General features: G+C 41.4%; 1 protein-coding gene across 2 annotated transcripts in view; it reads left to right on the plus strand.

The window, feature by feature from the left end:
- The window catches only part of htr2cl1 (5-hydroxytryptamine (serotonin) receptor 2C, G protein-coupled-like 1), a 249,902-nt gene that overhangs the window by 35,294 nt on the left and 190,818 nt on the right, over nt 1-23,790 (plus strand). Inside the window, exon 2 of one of the 2 annotated variants that reach the window (XM_078935954.1) lies at nt 21,683-21,764. The gene's annotated coding sequence lies outside the window, so the exon portion shown is untranslated. Of the gene's footprint in view, nt 1-21,682; nt 21,852-23,790 lie in introns of both variants that reach the window. The other variant, XM_078935955.1, reaches the window with a different exon arrangement.

Below are 23,790 nucleotides of genomic sequence, written 5' to 3' on the forward strand. Positions count from 1 at the left end.
CACACACCCCTCCCCCCTCAATATATACATCCCAACATAAACACACACACATGCACACACACACCCTCTCAAACACACATACACGCACACACATTTTGCAAGGAAGGTGGGACCTGGGTCCATCTGTCCCCTGCCTCTTCCCTGGTGGGGGGTACGGGCCCCTTTGCAACGGCGGCCGTGTCCCCGGGGTGCCGGCTTCCTGGGCCCGGCGGTGCTCTCTCCGCGCGGTGGGGGGGGTTCACATTACATCTGAGCCGGGGGTGTCTGGTCCCTGGGGGGTGGGTTCTGGTCCTTGCTCCTGAGTGCTGGGCCCCGCCAAATTTCCAACTGTGGCCGAGCCTGGTCGGGCCATATTTACAACACCCCTTGTGGGCCCTCTTTTTTTCCCCGGGGTTCCCCCCTCCTGGGCGGGGGCGGCGGGCCCCCTGCCTCGCTCCTCCCTGGACCAACCGTGGGCCGGGCGGATGGCTGCCTGGAGTGCGGAGCGGGTCTCCCTTGGGGGGTCCTGGCTCGTACCTGGGGTTGGGGCGGGGGGATGCCCGGAACTCCTGGGTGGTGGTGGGGTGCTCGTTTGGGGCTGTGGGCGTCCTTCTCCGGTGGGGCCCTGCGTTGGGTTCTCCCGGCGCGGCGGGGGGGGCTGCTCTCCTGGTTGGGCTGGGGCGGCGCTCTCTTTCCCTCCGTGCCTCCCTGCTCTCTGGCTCTGGGGGCCTTGCGGCGGCCCTGCTGGCCCTGGCCTGGGTGGCGGGCTTGGTTGCCCGGGCGGCGGTTGTTCCCTGCCGGTTCCCGTGTGGCGTTGGGCGGATTCCGGCTGCCGCTGCTGCTGTGGTGGGGGTCTTGGGGTGGGGATGGCTGGGCACTCTCCCTCCTTCTTTTCACGTTCCACCATCCATTTTAGAAGAACATAAACACTCACTTGAGCACTGGTGTTAGCTCACCTTTGCACTAACAGTTTGCATGACTGAATGACTGAAATATTTCACACTAGTTGGTTTTAAGGCATAAGTATGCGTGTGTGAACACTATCTGTTTTGTGTACATGTCGACAGGTGGACATTTTTGCAGCTAGCAGGTGTGTTTATAACATTTGAGTGTGTGTGTGGACGGGCCCCGCCCTTTTTGTACTGCATTTGAACCTTACCATAATGATTAACAACCAGTAAACTTGTTGCTGTATGCTGCTTCATGGTCTTATCCCCCTTCCCCTCCTATTATCACCCCCCTACCCCCCCTCTCTCTAGCGTCCCTCTCTCTTCTTCCCCTCTTTCCTTTTCCGTCCGGTCCAACACCAAAGATTTTCAGACATGATTGAAATTAATAAAGTTTGGCCTTAATTACAAAAGGGGTTTATTCAGACATACCTTTGGTTTGTCTGAAGATTAATAACCCCTCTTGTTAAAGCAAAATATGTCCAACACAAGAGGCCCTCAGCTCTCATCTGTCTGCCCAGGTGTTGGACAGGACAAGTTAAAAAAACAAAAAAAAACCTCAAACATACTTTAAAAAATTATTTGAGAAAAGCTTAGCCACAATTGATGAGCATATATTTCGGATTACATGAAACACAGTATGGTTTGTTCTATCGGTATCTGCCCATGTGGAAAATGAGTAAATCTTGAAGTGGATTTGAAGAAGCGGCTTAGCTGCAGTGCTGGGATGCAACATGTGTTTAATCTCAAAGGGGCTATTCAGCAGATTCACACATGGGAAGGACCAATGTGCATGATTGCTTTAACATTGAGCTAAGTTACATCTGTGGAGCTGCCAACAAAAAATGTATTTAAAAGACCATTTGGGATGCTATTTTGTATAAATAAGGGTTGGTTCCTACCTCGGACATCCCAACAGATGCCAAATAGACCTTTGGGCCTCCCGGGTCTTTTTCCTAGCAAGTGTCCAGAACAAATGGCCATAAACCAGATGATTCTACCACTATGTCTAGATTGGTCCTGGCACTAGGTTCTCCCGCAGAAGCCCCTTCCTCAGACCTAGTTTCTTGGTGTTGCTCCAGTGGACCAAGTCCAAGCGAGGGACATCATGATTTTTGTCGTTAAAAGAAGTACTTTTCTGGACCGCTACCTAGTACTAGTTTGCCTTAGGAGCCCTTATAGCCCCAATGGAGACATTTGCCACCAACATAAAAGCTCCTGGGTTCATTTGGGCACAAAAACCCTCCACCTTAATTACGTAGTGATTCAGGAAGAGACAAAAAAGCTCTTCTTTTCAAAATGAATAGGATGAATTGTCCTGTTAATGACTGATTTGTTTAAACTTAGAAATGTAATGAGTGCTATGTATTACTGCATACACCTGACAGGGTGACATTTTGCAATCTCAAAAGACAACACTCGGGTGGAATAAGTCAACATGCTTCATATGTGCAGTGAAGTTAAACAGAGGTTTTAAAAACACAAAAAAACAATGAGACCTCTAAGGATTCTTCTAACTGGTGGGGTTACAAAGTGCACTAAATGTAGAAAACAGATCTAAAAAATACAATAAAAGCCATCCACGTACTCTGGGCTGGCATCCACTTATTAAGTTTACTCTTCAGTTGTAATCTGAAGATCAGTTTTTTATCTACGGCAGCTCTCCCAGAGAAATGTGAGATAAGGCATGATGACCCACAGCTACAAGCTAGCTCTTGGGGTCTTTTAGGTTCATCTTACATAATAATTCAGCGTGCTGCAAGATTACTCTGTGATTAACAGTAGAAGGGATTATAACACTGTTAAGTCCACGAAAATGCAGGTCTAGGGCTGGATAGTTCCATAACATAAAACACAGTGGTTAAAGTTTATTTGACAAAAGGGAGGAGGAGAGGTAGGGACCGAGGTTGGGCCAAAGGAATGAAAGGAACAGAGCAAAACATGGTCAAGCTTTAACTATCAAAACAAGAAATAAAAAGTCTCACTGATTTATCTTTAAAAAGGGAATGAAAACAAACATAGGTGGCACCAACCAACATATCTAGTGTGCATAAAAGAAGATAGGCTACGTGAGGTGCACATGGTACCATGTAGAGATGTTATGCTTGAGCTGGCAACTATGTATCGATTTTTCAAAGTGGAATTGCCACTGGTAGTGCATCTAGCTTTTGTTTCAGATTGTGTATGATCAAGTGACTTTCCAAATGAAGCTTCATTTTATCACTTGCGCATTGACGACCATTCACGCCAGTTTTAAATTCAGGGAGGGGTTATTAATATGTCTGTTCTTATTGAGAGACATCACTCATCCTTAGTCTGTGGCGTTGAGAGAGTGGTGTTGAGACGATCGCGAATGAAACGACTCTTAGAGCCAACTCTTTGAAGTGAGCGACTAGCTCCTGAATGGCAGCTGTGTTTCTCTTTGTAAATTCGCATGGAGCAGCACACGAACCGAGCACAAGGAAAAAGAATAAAATGCCATCTAGAATTGGCTCCACAAACAACCTGCATCTGATTACTAAGAATTTTCATGACAAGGAGCAAATGGGACCCTGTTGGCATTGTTGCTATGGTTACAGTCCTTTAAAAACTGAGAAAAGTCAGTTTGGTATAACATTTCATATACTTTCTCACATCCAAAAACGTTTCTTTATTGGTTACCCTAAATTGTCCCTAGGTGTGAAAGCAACTAAACCCTGACCTGTCCATGGCCTGTGCCCTGGGTGGTGGATGTGATTGCCCGGAGGGCAGTTGTTCTCTATCTGCTACCGTGCGCGTGTTGGGGGGGTCCTAGCTGCCGCTGCTGCTGTGGCAGGAGTCTTGGTGTGGGGATGACTGGGTACTCTCCCTCCTTCTTTATACATTCCATCATCCACCTTGGAGAAACATAAACACTCACTCAAGCACAGGTGTTAGCTCATCTTTGCAAAAAAAGTTTGTGTGATTGAAAGAAATATTTCACACCAGTTGGTCTGATTGCATAAGTATGCGTGTAAACATTATGTGTATTGTGTACATGTTGACATGTGAACATTTTTGGAGCCAACAGGTATGTATAAAACATTTGAGTGTGTGTGTGTACATCTGAACCTGACAGTAATTATAATAAACATGTAGCAACTTGTTGCTCTATGCTGCTTCGTGATCCCCCCCTTCTATAATCACCCTCCTATACCCCCCTCTCTAACATCCCTGTCTCTTCTTCCCTCCATTTCTTTTCCATCTGATCCAATACAAAAAAAATCAATATGACTAAAATGAATAAAGTTTGGCCCAGATTACAAAAGCGGTTTATTCAGACATACCTCTGGTTTGTCAGAAAATTCATAGCCCCTGTTGTCAAAGTAAAATATGTCCAACACAAGATACCTTCAGCTCTTATTTGTTTGCTCAGCTGTTGGACAGGACAAGTAAAAAAAAAAAAAAATCAGAAGCAGATCTCACTAGGAGAGACGGACATGTTTATCAGTGTACACATATCTTAAGCACCCTGAATAAAACCAGATTGTATGTTTTACAACACATTTTATACATCAAGTGAGCACCTAATGTAGGCCTTAAAATAGCAACACGGCAAGAAAAAGAAAAATCTGCTAAACCCAGGAAACCACACAAGGATGTGAAATAAAATTCGATGAGCATAACATCGGGATTACTTCTGGAGGACAACAAAAGGTAATAACAGAATGCTTGGATAAAGAAAAGGAATCCTTATGGAATAGGGACACAAGATCTGGGAGATGAGTTGAAAGGATTTGCGGAGAAAACACTGAACAAGCGTGATTGATGCTCTGCGGTGGATGATGAGGTGATTGAAAGTGAAAGTGGGTCGGCCTGATTGCCCAATCCAGCATGGTTTGTTGTAAATCTGTTAAGTCATGTATTTTGTCTGCAAGCCACTGTGGCAAATCACAATTTGTTTATTATTCCATGAAGGCGATTGGTATTGTAATTCTGTTCTGATGTATGACAGCAAGAACACAGACAGCAGACACAGAATGAGGGAGGTAAAAGTCGTAAAGCTCATCATTGGTGTGAGTAATGCCAGCTGGGCCTCAGAAATGGCTGATCAGAAATGGGCATGGCATTACGAAGCGCACAAAGTGAATTACAATGAAGTCATGGTACAAAGAGAAGTGAATAAATGAGATGGCTCAAACGATGAATGTGGGGCTGAGAAGAATGACAAATTGAGGGACAATGAAGAGGGAAAAGAAAAGGACAATAACAACAGCAAAGTGTTCTCACAAACCAGTTGGGGAGACTAAAAATGTATAACAATTAGAATAGAAATATAGAAAAATCTAATACTCACATACTCAAGAATGTAAATCAAATAAAAAGATAAAGAACATAAAGCCAATACATTTTAAAGGTCACCATGGATTTATTACATTACGTTCTGATGCTGTCATTTGTTTTCACCTTATGGGCATACTGCTGTTGTACGGGAGATGGTCAAAGTGGCTGATTTCTCCTTTAAATGTATTACAATTAAAGCAGCAAAAGGATAATTTACATCTGCAACCAACACTTAGCTGAACAGCTGCATTTAAGCATCACATCCTCGACTTCAATGACAAGCATTAGATTAAGTTGCCTAAAGCACACCACCATAAGACTGTAAAACAGTGGAAAGGGGTTCCATGGAGTGATGGATTATGCTTCTTAGTAGTCGTTTGGCACGTCTGTAGCTGGCAGATGCAGAATGAATATTACCTGCCCGGCCTAATTTTTCAGCAGTTACATTTAGTGGCTGGAAAACACGTTTTCCCTAGTTCGGGCTAGAAGCCGCTTTTTTCCCCTCTGAATGATCATGCTAATTCTTCAGCATAACAATGTGTGAAATGGAATGCTTCAACTTTGCGAGAGGGGTTTTGGATGGGCACTTTTTTAATTCAGCTTGATTATAACCATGTGCAAAAAGCATGACGCTTGAAAACACAGTTGGATGACGTTGGAGTGGAGCTTTCCTGGCCTGGAATGAACAACAGCAGGAACATCCAAAAATCGTGTAATAGTCTTTGAGGAAAAAAAAAAAGATCAACATTTCAAGGACAACATTTTCATAGAGCACAATACATAAAACAATGACATATTATCCCTTGGGAGGCCACATAATTGCCTTTGGAGGGAAGGCCAATGGAGGCCTTGAATTGATCGCATTACTGAGATAATTTATTTTCTAATGTCTGAAGCTACATATGCATTTCACAAAAATATTGTTACTTTAATTTATATACTTTATTTTAAGTTCAGTGTAATTACATTTTCGTCAAAACGATGTACCTGCCACATTGTCATTTTCAGGGTTAATTTTAAGCTTCTCCTTCTAGTTTTTAAATGTTTTTATGGATTGGGACCTTCCTATTTATCCGATCTTCTCACTCCATACAAACCATCAAGAATTCTCAGATCCTCTGGTTCTTATGAAACTAGGACCCACGATGAGACCTCTTTTCATTATTGTGGTCCTCATCCGTGGAATAAATTACCTGTAGGTCCGAGAGTTTTTAAATCGGAGATTTTAAAATGTAAATTTTTAACTCAGCATTACATAACTCTTTTAATCAGCATAGTAATTTATTTGGCTTTTAAGTAGTTTACGCCTTGAATGGTTTGTCATTTGTACATTTTTCCTTTTCTATCTTTTCATTTACACAGTGCTTTCTTCAGCGGATTGGCAATAGTGTTTCCTTCCATTTTAATTCTGTCATTTAATTATTGCTTTTTATCTATTGTGTCTCATGACTATTTATTGTTTTAAGCTATGTTTATAATGCCTTTTATGTCAAGCACTTTGTGTTTAACAGCGTGCTGTTGAAAGGTGCTCTACATATAAAGTGAATGGTTGATTGATTGACAATTAAATGCGCTTGACCCTCCAACAAAACCAGCACATTTTGAACTTTAATGAAATAATCATCTGGGATATGTTTATTGTCTTGTATGTCTTTTCTTTCCAAGGTCATTCTTAGGGTGCTCTAAAAGCATATCAGTACTTTCATGTTTATATTCCTAGTCTTACATACTAACCTTATAACCTTATAGCCTAACCTTGATGCTGTTGTATCCATGGCAAATTTTGGTAAAAGCTAAGACCACCCCCTTGGACGAAAAATTGCCAGGGGTATAAATAATTTCAGGCTTAGCCCAACTTTGATTTTGAAAAATCTGACCTAAATTGGATCTGATCAAAGTAACCTTTGAGTGGGTACAGAACTTAAGACTCAAATGGAGAAGCTTTGTGGACTTACAGGACTTCATAATTTTTTCTGCATCCTAAACGGACACTTATTACTTAAAGAGGGGATATGACCAAAATGCAGTTTAGAAAGTCACTTACTTGCAGTGACAAGATCAAAATGAAGCCACAGTTTGTATCTATGCAAATTCTTCTGTCTGTGGCTAATAATGTAATTCTACAAAACTTTTAGATTATACTATATATATATATATGATTATTTTCAGAAAGCCTTTACAGTGCTTCATGTATGCAATATGTGCAATTTCTTAACGACATTTGAACCACTGATTGCTTTCAAAAATTAGATGAATTAGGTGTGTTTTCATTTTTTTGCCGCTGGCATTCTTCCTTAACCTCAGGTGTGAGAAAAGAATCCCTGTTTCAAAAAGTCCAATATCAGCCGTACTGCCTTTGAAATTTCATCTGCTATTCAATGTCCGCATTTTTGAAGTTTTCCTTAAATCCCATTTGAAAGACAAAACGTTCAAGCAGTTAAAAGTTGATCCGTTCATTTACTAATAAGTTATGCAGAGCTTCAAGTAGGAGCGGGGACTAGGCATTGTTGTCTTGACTCACTTTTTTATTCTCTCTGCTTAATTCTTATGTTAATTGGAAGATATGGGGTCATCTACAGGAAATTGTTCCAGAGTTTCTATTCCATTTTTATCAATGTCCCTTTTTAAGTCCGAAATTAAAAAAAAAGTTGGAAAATGATAAATAAATGAGACTTGTGAAAAATATCTAATTGGGGATCTTTGGGTGATACAAATAAACAGACATGTAGCATTTGGTGATATTGACTGGTCCTTGTCATGACTGACACCTGGACGGTCTCTGATCATTTAACTCAGTTGAATTACTCTCTAAAAATAAGACACTGTATGTATGTGTGCATAATCCCTCCAGGGGACTCCCATATGAAGCAAAGGGCTTTCTTTTGGATGCCTCTACCTGGTGAACCTCAGGCTAGTATTACTCAGGAGGCTTTCTTAACATGTACCAAAAAACAAAAAAGTACCAAATGAGTCTTGGGAAGATTTCAACCTTTCTCAACTATTCTCAGGCATTGAAACCCTGCCGGCCTACACATAAATCCTGATTGAGCTACCTGTACTTGCTTTTTGACAAATCTTAAAGCTAGAGTCAAAAGGTGCACAAGAGAGTTCAATGAATTGAAAGGAAAGTGTGTAAGGGACTTAAAATTTACTAGCATCACTATTTTTATTTATTTTTCATGTTTTACTTCTGCTGTGATCATTTTATAGATTTTGTTGTTTTATTTGGAAAAGCCGGATATCTGCACGGTTCTGCTCGAGTTGTGCCCTTTCAGTGCAAAGCTGCAAAGACTTAGCCAGTTTCGCTAAATATTTTATTTTTGATTACTTATTTAACATGTTGCTCTTTCCCCTTACTTAAATGTGTGTTCACAAAAAAGTATTTTTAGATTGTAGCTTTGTATCAGATTCTTTGACTGTATAAAAGAACTGGACTGAGTATTGTGTCACCCATGGCAAATTGCTTACTTCAGGCTCAACCAAAATAAAGTCAGTTCAGTCACCATTTTTTGGGGATACAGACACAGCCAGTAATTGGTCCAAGTTGGTATTAGTCAAAATATCTTTCTCTCTCATCAATCAATAGTGACCTTGTTAGAAGTCCACACCCCTACCACTTTTAAGAGGGCTCTGAATAATCTATTAATCAAACATTTTAAATGTTCAAAGCAATTCTTAAAGACAACTTACTTAAGGCATGATCAACTCATAACCCGAATAACCTGCACTAAAATATAGGATTAAAAAGATCATGTTAAAAAAAAGGTATCAAAGCAAAAAGGGTTATTTTGACAAAGATATAGCTGTTTATTTCTCAACAAAAGTCTATGTGATTTTAGCTTCTTGGAGCCAGAGTGACTCCCTATTTGAAACAAGAGGGGGAAGGGGCCACTCAGTCCAGTTCTTGTATGCAGTCAGTGGTCTGATACTATATTTTTATTTTTCTTTAATTTTGGGTGTTTTCCCGCAGTTTTGGGTTTGCTTATTCATGCAGCTAGCATAATGGGATTGTAGTTAGGAAGTTGCCATTTTATGCTGCTGTTTTGTTTTTATTTTGTTGGGATCCAGATGTGCTACTGTTTGTGTTCACAAACAGAATTTTCTTTAATGACAGTCAAAGACTATTTTCGGCTTGGTGTCATAAGTTTTAAGTATGTATGGGAAAGGGGGGTATCTGCATATGTTCCTTGTTTCAAGCTGCAATTTTTAGAAAGTTTCATGCAAGTAAACCTCAAAATAAAATATATTTCTCTCAAAGTTTGATAGAGAATGAAGTGCACACATAGAAGACTGGAAAAAAAGTAGTAAATGTGTCTCGAATTTCATCTCCAGGGTTAATCACCCACGATATAGAAGCTAATGTGGTTTTCTGGAGCTGCTAGAGCTCCCCACACTGACACATTTTTTTTCTTTACAGCCCCAGAACCGTTCCTAGGAGAGAGCAGGTATTCTTTGAAAATATTCAGTTTCTTTTTATCTTTTGACTTACTGGTATTGGGTTCTTTACTGTTTTGCCAACAATGACTACAAAGAAAACTGCAGTCAGTTGTAGTTGTCTCATGCAAACCATCCTACAGTCACACAAACTGTAGACTGTCAGCTAGTCGATAATTCCAAGTGGTTGTGGGAGCATCTGTCTCAATTTTTACCAGTTTTTTACACTTTAAAGCAGAATTGGCTGTAGTTTTTTAACACATCACAGAAGTCAAAGGCTGGGAACTTTTCATTTTCTTAACCGTTTTATCCCTTTCGGGGTCACGGGGCTGCCGGAGCCTATCCCGGCCACTTGTGGGCGAAGGCAGGGGGGACACCCTGAACAAGTCGCCAGTTTGTTGCAGGGTAGAATGTCCTCACTCACACACCCATTCACTCCCGCACTCACAACTATGGTCAATTTAGAGTTGCCAATTAACCTATGAAGCCTGTTTTTGGATGGTGGGAGGAAGCCTGAGACCCCGGAGAGAACCCACGCATGCACGGGGAGAACATGCAAACTCCACACAGAAAGGTCCCCCATTGATGTTCTGTTTTTCACATCCCCCAGCTGGGACTTGAACCGGGGGCCTTCTTGCTGTGAGGCAAGAGCGCTAACCACTGCGCCACCGTGCAGCCCAGGCTGGGAACTTAACATCACTAACTGTCCTGTGTTTGAGTTCATTGAAGAAATTATGATAAACTCAGGTCCAACTAAGCACTTCTTCTTTTAATCTCAATGCTCAATGTTTATAAAATTTCTGGTGAGGAGAATATTGGTTCATACTTAGGGGTTAACATTTTAACCCTTCAACATGACAGTCTTTCGACCATGGGAACTCTTCAACTGTTTACACAATAAATGTTATTCCAGCGGATTCTGAGGCAGAGACAAGTAGACTATTGCTGATATGCAACAGAAGTGAAGTGTTTACACTATCAATGTAAATCAATTGACTGTTATGGAAGAAAAGCGGCTTTGCGTAGTTTACAACACTTATTTTTACTGATATGTTGCATATCAGTGCAAAGTTGATATGCAAAGCCACTTTTCTCTATGACAGAATTAACTGTGATCATGATAATGGTCAAAGAGTTACGATATGTCAAACAGTGTGTGTTTTTAAAGTGTCGCCAGAGACATCACTGGTTTTTAAAGAATAAATAGCAGAGTTAATCAATCAGTTTTATTATTTGTATAGCACCTATAATGCATGGGCAACAAAAGTGCTGATCATAAAACCAAATATAAATAAAATCACTAAACAAAAAATATGATAAAAGAAACAATAACAATAAAAGCAATTAAACAATAACAGCTGCCCCACTAGGTCTACTCGCTAGAGTTAAAAACCTGAGTAAAAAGATGAGTTTTTAAAAGTGACTTAAAATCACTGAAGGATCTGGCAGATCTCAAAGAAAAGGGGAGAGCATTCCCGTTTGGGAGCTGTGACTGAAAAGGCTCTGTCTCCCCTAGTCACATGCAGAGTCCTTGGAACCATTAAAAGCATTTGATCTTTAATGTCAGGACTCGACGTGGTGGATTTAAATGTAAAAGTTACCATAGATGGGTGCCAGACCATTCAAGGATTTTAAAACCAGAAGTAAAATCATAATTAAAATTCTAAAAGACACAGGCAGCCAGTGAAGAGGGCATAATAAAGACTAATACGCTCACACAATCTGGTCCCCAGCGGACAGCTGCAGTTTGAACCAGATGGAGACGGCAGAGAAGATACTGGTATATATATATATATATATATATATATATATCTAAGCTCGGGTCCTCTACCAGAGGCCTGGGAGTTTGAGGGTCCTGCGCAGTATCTTAGCTGTTCCTAGCACTGCGCTTTTCTGGACTGAGAGGTCTGAGGTCTTTCCAGGTATCTGTTGTAGCCACTCCTCCAGCTTGGGGGTTACTGCCCCGAGTGCTCCAATTACCACAGGCACCACTGTCACCTTCACTTTCCATGCTTTCTCCATTTCTATTCTGAGTCCCTGGTATTTCTCCAGTTTCTCATGTTCCTTCTTTCGGATGTTCCCATCGCTTGGCATTGCCACATCCACCACAACGGCTTTCCTCTGTTCTTCATCCACCACTACAATGTCTGGTTGGTTCGCCATTACCATCCTATCAGTCTGGATCTGGAAGTCCCACAGGATCTTTGCCCTCTCATTCTCTACCACCTTCGGAGGTGTTTCCCATTTTGATCTTGGGGTTTCCAGTTCATATTCTGCACATATGTTACTATATATTATTCCAGCCACTTGATTGTGGCGCTCCATGTATGCTTTCCCTGCCAGCATCTTACACCCTGCAGTTATGTGCTGGATTGTTTCAGGAGCTTCTTTGCACAGCCTACACCTTGGGTCTTGTCTGGTGTGGTAGATCTGAGCGTCTATTGCTCTGGTGCTCAGGGCTTGTTCCTGGGCTGCCAGGATGAGCGCTTCGGTGCTGTCCTGTAGGCCAGCCCTTTCTAGCCATTGGTAGGACTTCTTGATATCAGCCACTTCAGTTATGGTCCGGTGGTACATCCCATGCAGGGGTTTGTCCTCCCATGAGGATCTGTCCTCCAGCACTGTATCCTCTGCTCTCCATTGCCTGAGACATTCACTGAGCACACTGTCAGTTGGGGCCTTGAGCTTGATGTACTCATGGATCTTGGATGTTTCATCCTGGATAGTGGCTTCTACGCTCACTAGTCCTCGGCCTCCTTCCTTGCGGCTAGCATACAGTCTCAGGGTGCTGGATTTGGGATGGAACCCTCCATGCATGGTGAGGAGCTTTCGTGTTTGTATCTCTTCCTTTGGCCATCTTATTATTCCTGGAGGGTATCTGATAACTGGCAGTGGGTAGCTGTTTAGTGCCCGGGTCTTATTTTTGCCATTGAGCTGGCTTCTCAGGACTTGCCTTACTCGTTGGAGGTATTTAGCTGTTGCAGCTTTCCTTGTTGCCTGCTCCAGATTGCCATTTGCCTGTGGAATTCCAAGGTACTTGTAACTGTCCTCGATGTCTGCTATTGTTCCTTCTGGGAGTGAGACCCCTCCTGTGTGGACTACCTTGCCTCTCTTTGTCACCATCCGGCTGTATTTCTCGAGCCCTAATGACATCCCAATGTCAGTACTGTAGATCCTGGTGGTGTGGATCAGGGAGTCAATGTCACGCTCGCTCTTAGCATATAGCTTGATGTCATCCATGTAGAGGAAGTGACTGATGTTGGCCCCATTTCTGAGTCGGTATCCATAGTCAGTCTTGGGGATTATTTGACTGAGGGGGTTGAGACCTATGCATAACAGCAGTGGGGACAGAGCATCACCTTGGTATATCCCACATTTGATGGACACTTGTGCAAGTGGCTTCCCACTGGCTTCAAGGGTGGTTTTCCACAGCTTCATTGAGTTTCCTATGAAGGCTCTTAGAGTCCTGTTGATGTTGTACAGCTCCAAGCATTCAGTGATCCATGTGTGTGGCATCGAGTCATAGGCCTTCTTGTAATTAATCCAGGCTGTGCACAGGTTGGTGTGTCGAGACTTGCAGTCTTGAGCGACTGTTCTGTCAACCAGGAGTTGGTGTTTGGCTCCTCTGGAGACTCTACCAATGCCCTTCTGTGTGTTACTCATGAATTGATCCATGTGCCTATTTATCTTGGTTGCAATGATGCCTGACATGAGCTTCCATGTTGTGGACAGACAGGTTATTGGCCGGTAGTTGGATGGGACTGCACCCTTTGAGGGATCCTTCTGGATCATGATCGTTCGCCCTTCTGTTAGCCATTCGGGGTGAGTCCCATCTCTTAGCAGCTGGTTCATTTGTGCTGCCAGGCGCTCGTGGAGTGCGGTAAGCTTCTTTAGCCAGTAGGCATGTATCATGTCAGGGCCCGGTGCTGTCCAGTTCTTCATACCTGAGACTCTTTCTTGGATGTCTGCCACTGTGATGGTTACTGGATTCTGTTCGGGAAGGTTGCTATGTTCTTTTCTCAGAGAGACCAGCCACTGGGCATTGCTGTTATGTCCTGTCTGTTTCTCCCATATACTTTTCCAGTACTGTTCAGTTTCTAGCCTTGGTGGGTCTGCTCGGCTGTTTTGACCCTGCCACTGAGCGTACACTTTTGCAGGTTGAGTTGCGAAGAGCCTGTTTATTTGTCTGGCTTCATTGTCTCTTGTGTACCTCTTTAGGCGGCTGCTCAAGGCTAGGAGCCTTTGTTTGGCAGTTTCCAGTGCTTCAGGTATGGGCATCTGGCTGTATCTCTTAGGTACTTGCTTTCTCATTGTACCTCTTTGAGCCTCTGTCAGCTTACTCACATCCTTCCGAGTTGCCTTGATTTTGGCCTCTAACCGTTGCTTCCATGGTGGGTACTGTTTTCTTCCATGGTTGTTCTTGTAGCCAAGCATCTCAAGGATCACTGCTGCTGAAGTGTAAACCAGTTCATTGGTTTCTGTGATGGTTGTGGTAGGAATTGCCCTCAATGCTTCATTCACAGTTTCCAGTAGACTTTCAGGTACGTCACTTAACCGTTGTAGCTGGTGTCGGGGTTGCCTAGTGTTCATTGTAGACACGATCTTGTCTTTCAGGTCAGTTGCTGCCTCGCTCAGCGTAATTGTGGTTGTTGGGGCTGTGTACCCTATCTCAGGGTGGGAGTGTGGCATAACCTCCCCTCTGACCTGTTGTTCTGGCTCTCCCGTGGCATTGTATTGTATCGCTTCAATCTCAAGTTGTGATAGGAGATGCCGTTTGTGGATGTTAGAGCACTGAGCTACCAGTTGTTTGGCAGTTAGGCTTGATTGTGGGTTTCGAAGCATCCATTCATTCCATTCTCTGCATGTAACCCCTCTGGGTGGGATTACTTGAGTAGTAGCATTCTAACAGAACCTTGTTCTCACATCTAGTCCATTTCCGTCTTGTTCCAGTAGCCCACTTTCCATCAGGGTGCTCTGGTCCCTCAGCACCTGACGCAGACCTTGTTTGGCCGGGCGACGTCTGAGACATGTGGTTCATTGTATCTCATGTTGTGAGGTAGGCATTAGCGTTAAGGGTCTTGCCCAAGGACCCTCACTGGGTGATGTTAATTGCCCGTCATTGTTATGGTAATTGCCCCATTTCCATGGTAATTGCCCCCATTTCATTGCCATTTTTTCCATTACCATTAATTGTTCGTTCCGCCCTGGGAATCGAACCCAGGTTTCCTGCATGACAGTCCTGCACCTTACCAACCTATATATATATATATATATATCCATACAGAGAGTTGCAGTGGTCTGGAAAATATCAAAGCAAAGATCACTTGTTCCAGTGCAGGATATTGAGGATAGGGCGTGACTTTGCTGATTTGCCTCAAGTGATAAAACATAAACTGGACTACTGCACTGAACTCTTTGTCCAATTTAAAATGCCTGTCAAAGTTTACCTCAAGGTTCCAAGAGTTAGTGTATTATTACATCTTTTTGAAGAAACCTTGTGTTTTTAGATAATTAAACTAATTCATTGGATGGCTTCAGTTTATGCTCTACCACAGTAATGGATCTTACTGATGTTAAAAAACATGCTGTACCACATTATATTTTTATCTAAAGAAATAATATCCATGGTACAATAGATTTTATAAAATGTATTTTATATAAACATCATATAAAGAGAGAGAGAGTGGGCAAACTTGATTCAGCACTTGTATTTAGGCAGGTTCTGTATTGACTTTTGGTCAATTGGAATCTACCAGGATTGCAATATTTCAGCGTTACAATAGGACAGTGACCACACCATGGAAACAAGATAAATGAGAAAAGGCAGATTGTGAATGAAAATGATGAGGAGACAGAATCTGGAGTCAGTGAAAAAATAAGTGATGGACGGAGGTAGAGGAGAGGAACGAATGTGGCAGAGAAGTGTGAGCTGAATGCCTATAAGAGACAATTTATAACTGCCGCTCTCGTAGTGCTGTTGTTAGCAGCGGGACTTCACACCAACACACAATGGCCACAGACTTGGCTTTTAGGTGTGGATTTGCATGTGTTATACTGTTCCAGCCATATGCATTTGTTTATTAGTGATCAACTTTTATTAAAAAAGTGAGTTAAGTGGTTGTCTTAAACTGTTTGTGCTTTACTTTGAATGCCATGTGCATGGTGGATATAGGCATAATGCAAAAGACTGGCACAGAATAAAGATTTATATATTTCAGAATACTGAGTGTTATGTTCACTTGAACAAAGACTTATCAACCCCAGTCCTTCAGCTATGGACATGCCAGCCATGTGGGGTGCATTAAGGAATGCCCGTTCAGCACGTTTTTAAACACTCTTTCAGCATACGGTGTTCATACGTCTCTAACCGATTTTATTACACATGTACTTTCACCGATGACCTTTCACCAATGAAAATCTTGTGAATCTTGCTCCAGACTTTTTCTGTCACAGCTCTGTTTCGATGTATAACTGACTTATGTCATATAATTACCGGCCAGGCAAAAACAGTAATTCTTAATTTAACGGTATCTCAATTTTCAAAGGGTTGGCACTTCCATGTTTTGAAAAGGACGCCAACCATACGTCCCTACTAAATCTGAGTCCCTGATTGCTCAAAGGTCAAATGGTTGAGCTTTCAATGTGCATGCAATGACCACAGGTTTTGTACGTAGAGCTTGAAAACAAACTTAAAATTTTGCGCAGCATGAATGCGAGAGTTTTGAATGTGGAAGCCTGAAAGTGCATATACACATGTTTATGCAGACTTTTCATTGGAAGTAGTTGCTCAAACATGCATTTCCAAGCCCGATGTGAATGTAGCATCAAGCAGTAACTGTTTCATTTCCCTCTGCTTAGGTTTAAGTTGGTACAAGATTTCTTTACAAATATTGTTTTTAGTCACATGACTAATGATGTATGGCTGCAGGTCAAAGATTCTATCTGAATTTAAAGAAATAATACCTCACTAAAAAAATAATAATAAACTGTCCTACAAATAGAAGCTGAACAGAAAATACAGCCAATTTCTATTTTTTTTTTACTGATAACCATCTCACATTGGCCTTCAGAATATGGTGGGACTGGTTTGGAAAGAATGAGATAAGAGCCTCTCATCTCCCCGTTGTCATCTTCAGAGTTTATAGCATTCCTCCCTCTGTGAGGACTTTTCCTCTGCAGGCCATTTTCCACTGCAGTCAAGAACCTAGCGTGGCATGTGCATGTACTTTCATAGAACACTATCTAAAAGAACAATCGTTTTGTCTTAGTGTTGGCATTATTAATGAAGTTTCCAAATTACCACTTTTAAAATGAGAAAAATTATTATTGCAAGTAAGACTTCTTAAAAGCCTTAAAATGTTAAAGGTGACCATGTCTGCTTATAAGTCAACAAACAGCCTCCAGCTCTGTTTAAATGACCCTGAGTTCCAGGTCTGATTCCTAAATGGAAGCACATTTCTTGATGAAAGTGTCTGCAGCACATCTTTTCTTTGACTTAAAAATACATCAAATTTATGTGTATATTATGGGAATTTATTGAGTCATTCTAGATAGCTAGAATCTATTATTAAAAAAAAAGATTAACCTTGACAAGAGATGATGTGCAGGGTTTGTTATCTCATAAAATAAGACATTTTTGGTGAATTTATTTAAAGAGATCTGGATTTAACAATTACATACTCTGACTTTTGACATTTCTGTGTCTAAAGGCAGTCATTTATGTTAATGGACCTTCAAAATAAAAGTAAAATAATTAGTTAACATTTTAGTGCTTAAAAGTTTTTTGAAATACCGAAAATTTGAAAAAAAAAGTTAATGAAATTTCACATTTAATTGAAAATTTTCATAAAAGTTGTTTGTAATATATTGTTCTATATGTAAAAAGTCACCTCTGAGATGTGGGTGGGACCATTGGCCCATATTTTCCATCATCTTTTTGTTTACACACTCTGCCACTCGCTTACAGCCCCTCACAATCCCCACCTAACATTAGCAGTGCATCAAAAATGGCGAGCAATGTTGGAGCTATCCAGCCGTACAGTTTTGAGCCAGATACCAATTTGGACAAGGAAAACAAAGATATACATGGGACTATTTGTGTCCCTTGTGCTATCTTAGATTGACCCCACCCTTACATTGACGTGTTCTCCCTACCATGACAAAGGTGGATAAAGTCGGAAAGATTTCATGTAATCCATGGACACCAGTGAAGATCACAAATCACTGAGGAAAAAAGGTTCAGAGCACTGTCTAGTGGGTCTAGATGACCCAACTCCCAATGTTAAAGTGCCTAGGATAGCAGAAGGGTTAAACAAGTGGAGTGGATCCATTGAAAGGGAGCGGAGCAGGGAGCTTGTGCACTGCCAACTGGAGTTTGTTAGCAACAACAACAAGCCTTTTTAAACAGCATTTTTTTGTCGCTGACCCATTACATATACGTATGAATGGCAATTTACTTTGTCTCATTGTTCAATGCTGTCTGTCACTGTAAATATTTGGCACCAACAATAAATAACACCAAACCAAAAGCAACTTCAGTTTTCTGCCACTCTCTCCTTGAGCTGAATTTTAGACTTCTGGGGCCTCATTTATAAACGTTGCGTACACACAAAAGAAGGCGTACGCCACTCTCTACGCAATAATTGAGATTTATAAAAAGCAAACTTGACGGGAAAATGTGCGGTCCTTCACGCAAGCTCTGTCCCAGGCGTACGCACAAAAACGGGTGAAATGTGAAACGGCGACGCCGTCGGCAGATGGAAGAAACACGTGAAAGTGAAAATGACAATACTGCCTCTCAGAAATTACATGAACACTTCACAAAGCAAGTCTTACAATTAACAGCCTACACAAACACCCGTTTGATCGATCAGCAGTGTGACAAACAAAAAAAAATCAAACGAAAATTACAACAGAAATTCAAATGAACACTTCTTTGCAGAAAGAAAAGTGAAATATGTTCTGCAATATTGGCATGTTGTGCAATTCATCCTCATAAATAATATAGTTAACAGAACGAAATAATGTACAAAACTAATATTCTCGTTAATGTGTCCGTCTGGCGGAGCAGATATAGGTGCGGGCGTGCGGACGGACGGACAGACGCACTAATTGTCCACTGGGGAAAGTTGTTTCCATAGTAAAACATTTCTTCATAAGCTATGGAATTATGGTATTCATACATATGCCTTTAATTTGTTTTATTTTTGATAAAACCATGTATGGAGTATGTCTCAACCATTCAGAAAGCAACAAGAAATTACATTTGCGCTGATCAGTTTCCCATTTCCACGTCGATTATTACCAACATCTGTAGCTTGTCAGATGTAATTAAATGGATGGAAATAAAATGCTCCATCACAATGCGTAATGACGCACAATGGCTGATCTTGCGCTCTTAGAAGATGTGGCAAATGGAAGAATTCGGAGTGAACGCATCTTTAGACATTAAGAAGACTTGCTGGAAACCAAGACTAGTGGCTTATGAGCCGGTTCCGACTTCCTCAAACCGTCCTCTTGGACCTCTGCGGGCTTTTCAGCCCGGCGTTACAGAAGAGCACTCGGAGGAACCACGCGTGACACCCGGTGCATCTGGCGCTCCGCCCCCCCCGATGGAGCACTAGACTTTTTTTTGCCTCGACTTTGATGTCCGACCATTTCTTTTTTTATTCGGCCAGGGTCCAAGGTTGTGAGGCTACAGCATTTGGCGTCTGCCACCGTTTGCCACTCACGTGCCTTTTTGGCATTATTAATGCCCACACTATGCCCTCCAAACAACATTTTCTCCTCTTTTCCACCTCGCCAATGATAACTTCAACTTCACATTGAGTGAAGTTACGTTTTTTTGATTTCCTCTCTGTGTTTGCCATGATTTCGCAAGCCATGAATATTAATTTGTGGGCGTTTCGTGGACTATTTATGGGCAACTATGGGCGTGTCATGAAGCCGCAAGAGCTGCGCTGCATTTAGAATTGGTTGTGATTTATTAAGGGAAAGATGCGTAGGATGTGCGAGCGCACGGTTTTATAAATCCGAATATTTCTGTGCGCACACACGTCCTATGTTTCATCCGTACGCCACTTCTGACGCAAATCCTACGCAAAGTTTTATAAATGAGGCCCCAGGTCACTAGCCCATTTAGTTCTTTCTGGGACAAAGTTGCTACAATAGGGAACTCATAGTTATGTTCTAGAACCAGTCTGAGTTGATTCCAGCTTTATGACATGCTGCTTTATACTGCTGAAAGTAGCCATCAGAAGTTGGGTACACTGTGGTCATCAAGGGATGGACATGTCCAGCAACAATACTCAGGTAGGCTGTGGAGTTGTAACCATGCTGAATTGGTATTAAGGGGGCCAAAGTGTGCTAAGAAAATATCCCCCACACCATTACACCACCAGCAACCTGAACCATTGATAAGAGGCCGGATGGATCCATGCTTTCATGTTACTTACGCCTAGTTCTGACCCTACTACCCGGATGTTGCAGCAGAAATTAAGACTAATCAGACCAGGGTACGTTTTTCCAATGTTCTGTTGTCCAATTTTGGTAATACTGTGTGAATTGTAGCCTCGGCTTCCTGTTCTTAGCTGACAGGAGTGGTGGCACCCGTTATCGTCTTCTGCTGCGGTAGTCCATCTGCCTCGAGGTTGAATGTGTTGTGCGTTCAAAGATGCTTTTCTGGGAATGAGAGTAATGTTACCTTTCCATCAGCTGGAATGAGTCTGGCCATTCTCCTTTGACCTCTGGCAACTGCAAGGCATTTCTACCCGCTCATAGGATATTTTCTTCTTTTTTGGACAATTCTCTGTAAACCCTGGAGATCGTTGTGTGTGAAAATCCCAGTAGATCTGCAGGTTCTTAAATATTCAGACCAGCCTGTCTGAAACCAACAACCATGCTATGTTCAAAGTCACTGAAATCCCCTCTTTGTCCCTATTCTGATGCTCAGTTTGAACTGCAGCATATTGTCTTCTTGACTATGTCTACATGCCTAAATGTTTGTGTTAACAAGCAGTTGGACAGGTGTGCCTAATAAAGTAGACAGTAAGTGTACAGTATATATACAGTATGTATGTGTGTATGTGTGTATGTATGTATGTATGTATGTATGTATGTATGTATGTATGTATGTATGTATGTATGTATGTATGTATGTATGTATGTATGTATGTATGTATGTATGTATGTATGTATGTATGTATGTATGTATGTATGTATGTATGTACTTTTTAAAAAGATGCTTCGATACTCAGGTACATGAATAATAATTTCCATAGCAAAACACATTAGGATTTTACAAGGTTTATGTTATTATGTATTTATTTTTTAAATTTGGTAAATTTGTGACAAAGCTCTGTTGAAAGCATTGACCTATTTCCTGAAAGCTCATTTATGTTAACTAATTCTAAACGTACAGTACATGCATGATTTATTTCTTTGTACTTGATAAAAAAAGAAAACAAAAAAACTGGACATTCAGCATAGGTGAATGACATTTTAGATTAATGTCCCCCTTAAGGTGTAAAATGCGTCATAAAAGATCTTTATAACTGTGACAGAATAAAAATATATTTGCTTTGTAGATGTCGCTTTTTTCATATTTGAAGCATTTTTTTTTAAATATTTTGAAGTATTCATACATTCATTCATCAAGTACAACATAAATTACTGTAGACATCTGTCATTTCTGATCACTCTCAAAGGTCACCACATGAGTTGAATTTTGAAAATACACAAAAGAGAAGTCTTGACAGTATGTGTAACAAAGAGACTTTGGGTGATCTTTTAATGCAGCAGCACACCGGCACTCTTGGAAACACTCACAAACTGGTCACCTCTACAAAACATTCTGAGAACATTTAACCTCATCTTTGTCCCAAAGAAAAACACCTACACAAAGCTCTTGTGTGGTAAAGGTTGTCAGAGAAGTCAAATGAACACACCGCTTCTAATGCTCTTCAAACACGTCTTTGTTTTTGACCCATCTACTGACGTAACTTTCTTTGAACTGCCTTACACAGGGTGAAGTGGAGAACAGAAATTTCCAGGCCAGCTGGCTGACATCAGAGGAGGAACAGTCCGTCTGCAGAGCCAAAATCAGAGGTGCCATAAATATACTTGAAGGCGCTTTATAGTTACTGGAAGAAAGACAGACGTTTGCCAAGATGAATGTTTGGGGGATGACTTGAGGTATTGTCTGTGTATTTATGCATGGAACATCTCAAATCTTGCTGTCTACTTAGTTGCGATGCCTATGGGGAATCAAATGCATATGTTTTTGTTTGTGTGTGACAAGCCTAAATACTTGTGATCCAAATGGTGAGCTGGGGAGAGTCACCAGCCCTTTACTATAGCATGTGTGCATCTTTTGTTGATTGGAGTGTGTACCTCTATGGGTGAACCTGTTAAGGTTATCATTGCCTGCAGGATTAGCCTGACTTGTCGGGCATTAGATCAGGTTACAGCTGCTGCAAGTGTGTGAGGGACATTTGATTAAGTCATATGAATTAGTCCTTGGATCCTAGAGATATTTTATTCTTGTGTTGTTGTTTTTTATTGTTTTATTGTTCTCTTACTATCACTGATGGCTGATATCTTGGTACCAACAAGAGCAGCAGCAGAGGATTAAGGCTATAAATGAATATATTGTTAAATATGGTATGAGGTCTGTTTGTACAGCTTTAAGCACACTGCAGTTCACTCCAGCTGTGTGGGCAAGCAGCTTTTCCCTGATGACCATTGCTTTTTTTTGTTCTTATGATTGTCCTTAATGAACTCAGATCAATTCAGTTAATTTATAAAATGCCAGTTCACAACTGAGTTTGTCTCAAAACAATACACAAATACAACAAAAAACCATCCAGCTTAGCTTTATTATCAACATTTGTTTATATTCCAACTAATTCTCAGTCTAATTAGGCCAGGTAGCCCTAATTTTTAAATTGTCTACATCTTATTTGTTGCCTCTTGACATTAGGGGTTGTTCTCCTTTTCTGTATCCATGAACCTCTGTTGGTCTTGCTATAGGCATCTTTCTCCAGTGCTGGGCATTGGTTACCAACATAACCACTGTCTCTCCTATGAACATGTCCAAACCGTCTCAATCTGCTTTTCTGTCCTCATCTCAAAAATATCTATCATAAACTGGTCCTATCATGGATTAATTCCTGATCCTATTCATCCTGATTATCACTACCAAAGAGAACTTTAATTTCTGCTGTCTTCAGCTCTGCCTACTGTCTCTGCATCAGAATCTCTTAACCAATGACATAGCTGCTCTCACCACACTCACTCATTGTCACACATCACACGCGAAACCTTCCTCCCCATGTTCAAACCTGCTTGCATACGTCAATCCACGTCTTTCTAACACTCTGTTGTTCTAGACTGTTGCCCTTAGAACTTAAAGTCCTCCACCTTCTTCAACCCTGCTCCCTTTAACCTTACCTTTCCTTTTGAGTTCCTCTAATTTACACACAGATACTCTGTCTTGCTACAGCTTACCTTCATTCATCTATAAGGAAACCTCCACCTCTGTAGATTGTCCTCCACCTGCTCCCACTACAGATCACAATGTCATTTGCAAACATCATGGTCCACAGAGATTCCTGTCTAACCTCATCTGTCAGTTTGTCGATCACCACAGAAACAAGAAAGCTGATTCTTGGTGTAGTCCCACCCACTAGGGTTGGGCGATGTGCCCTAAATTGGCAGTTGACGATGTTTGCAGTCAACCATCGGGATGGACGATGATATCGTCGGGGGGCTATTTTTAATTTTTCGTTCTTATATATATAATTGCCATTCGTCATTTTAATTTATTTATTTTATTTCCCAAATAATGACTCCTCCGCGATGATCCAGTCTAAACTGAGGGAAGTGACTTTAAAAAAAATCAAATAAACAAAATAGAAAAGAAGTGGTCCGGTCCTGCGTTTGATTAGACCGCTGGAGCGAGCGACCGTGTCTCTAGCAGAGCAGACGGACTTACAGTTTTGTGTTTTAGGGGAAGTAAGGATGCTTTGTTACGTGTGGGAGATTTAGGACTGTGATCGGTCCCGCAGCTCTACGTGAACGAGCAACCGGAATTTAGGAGAACCGGGTCTCCCGGTAAAAGTGTGTGTCGGGG

This window comes from Oryzias latipes, chromosome 18 (assembly GCF_053564925.1).
Source record: "Oryzias latipes strain Hd-rR chromosome 18, Olatipes_Hd-rR_3.1".
Taxonomy (NCBI): Eukaryota; Metazoa; Chordata; class Actinopteri; order Beloniformes; family Adrianichthyidae; genus Oryzias; species Oryzias latipes.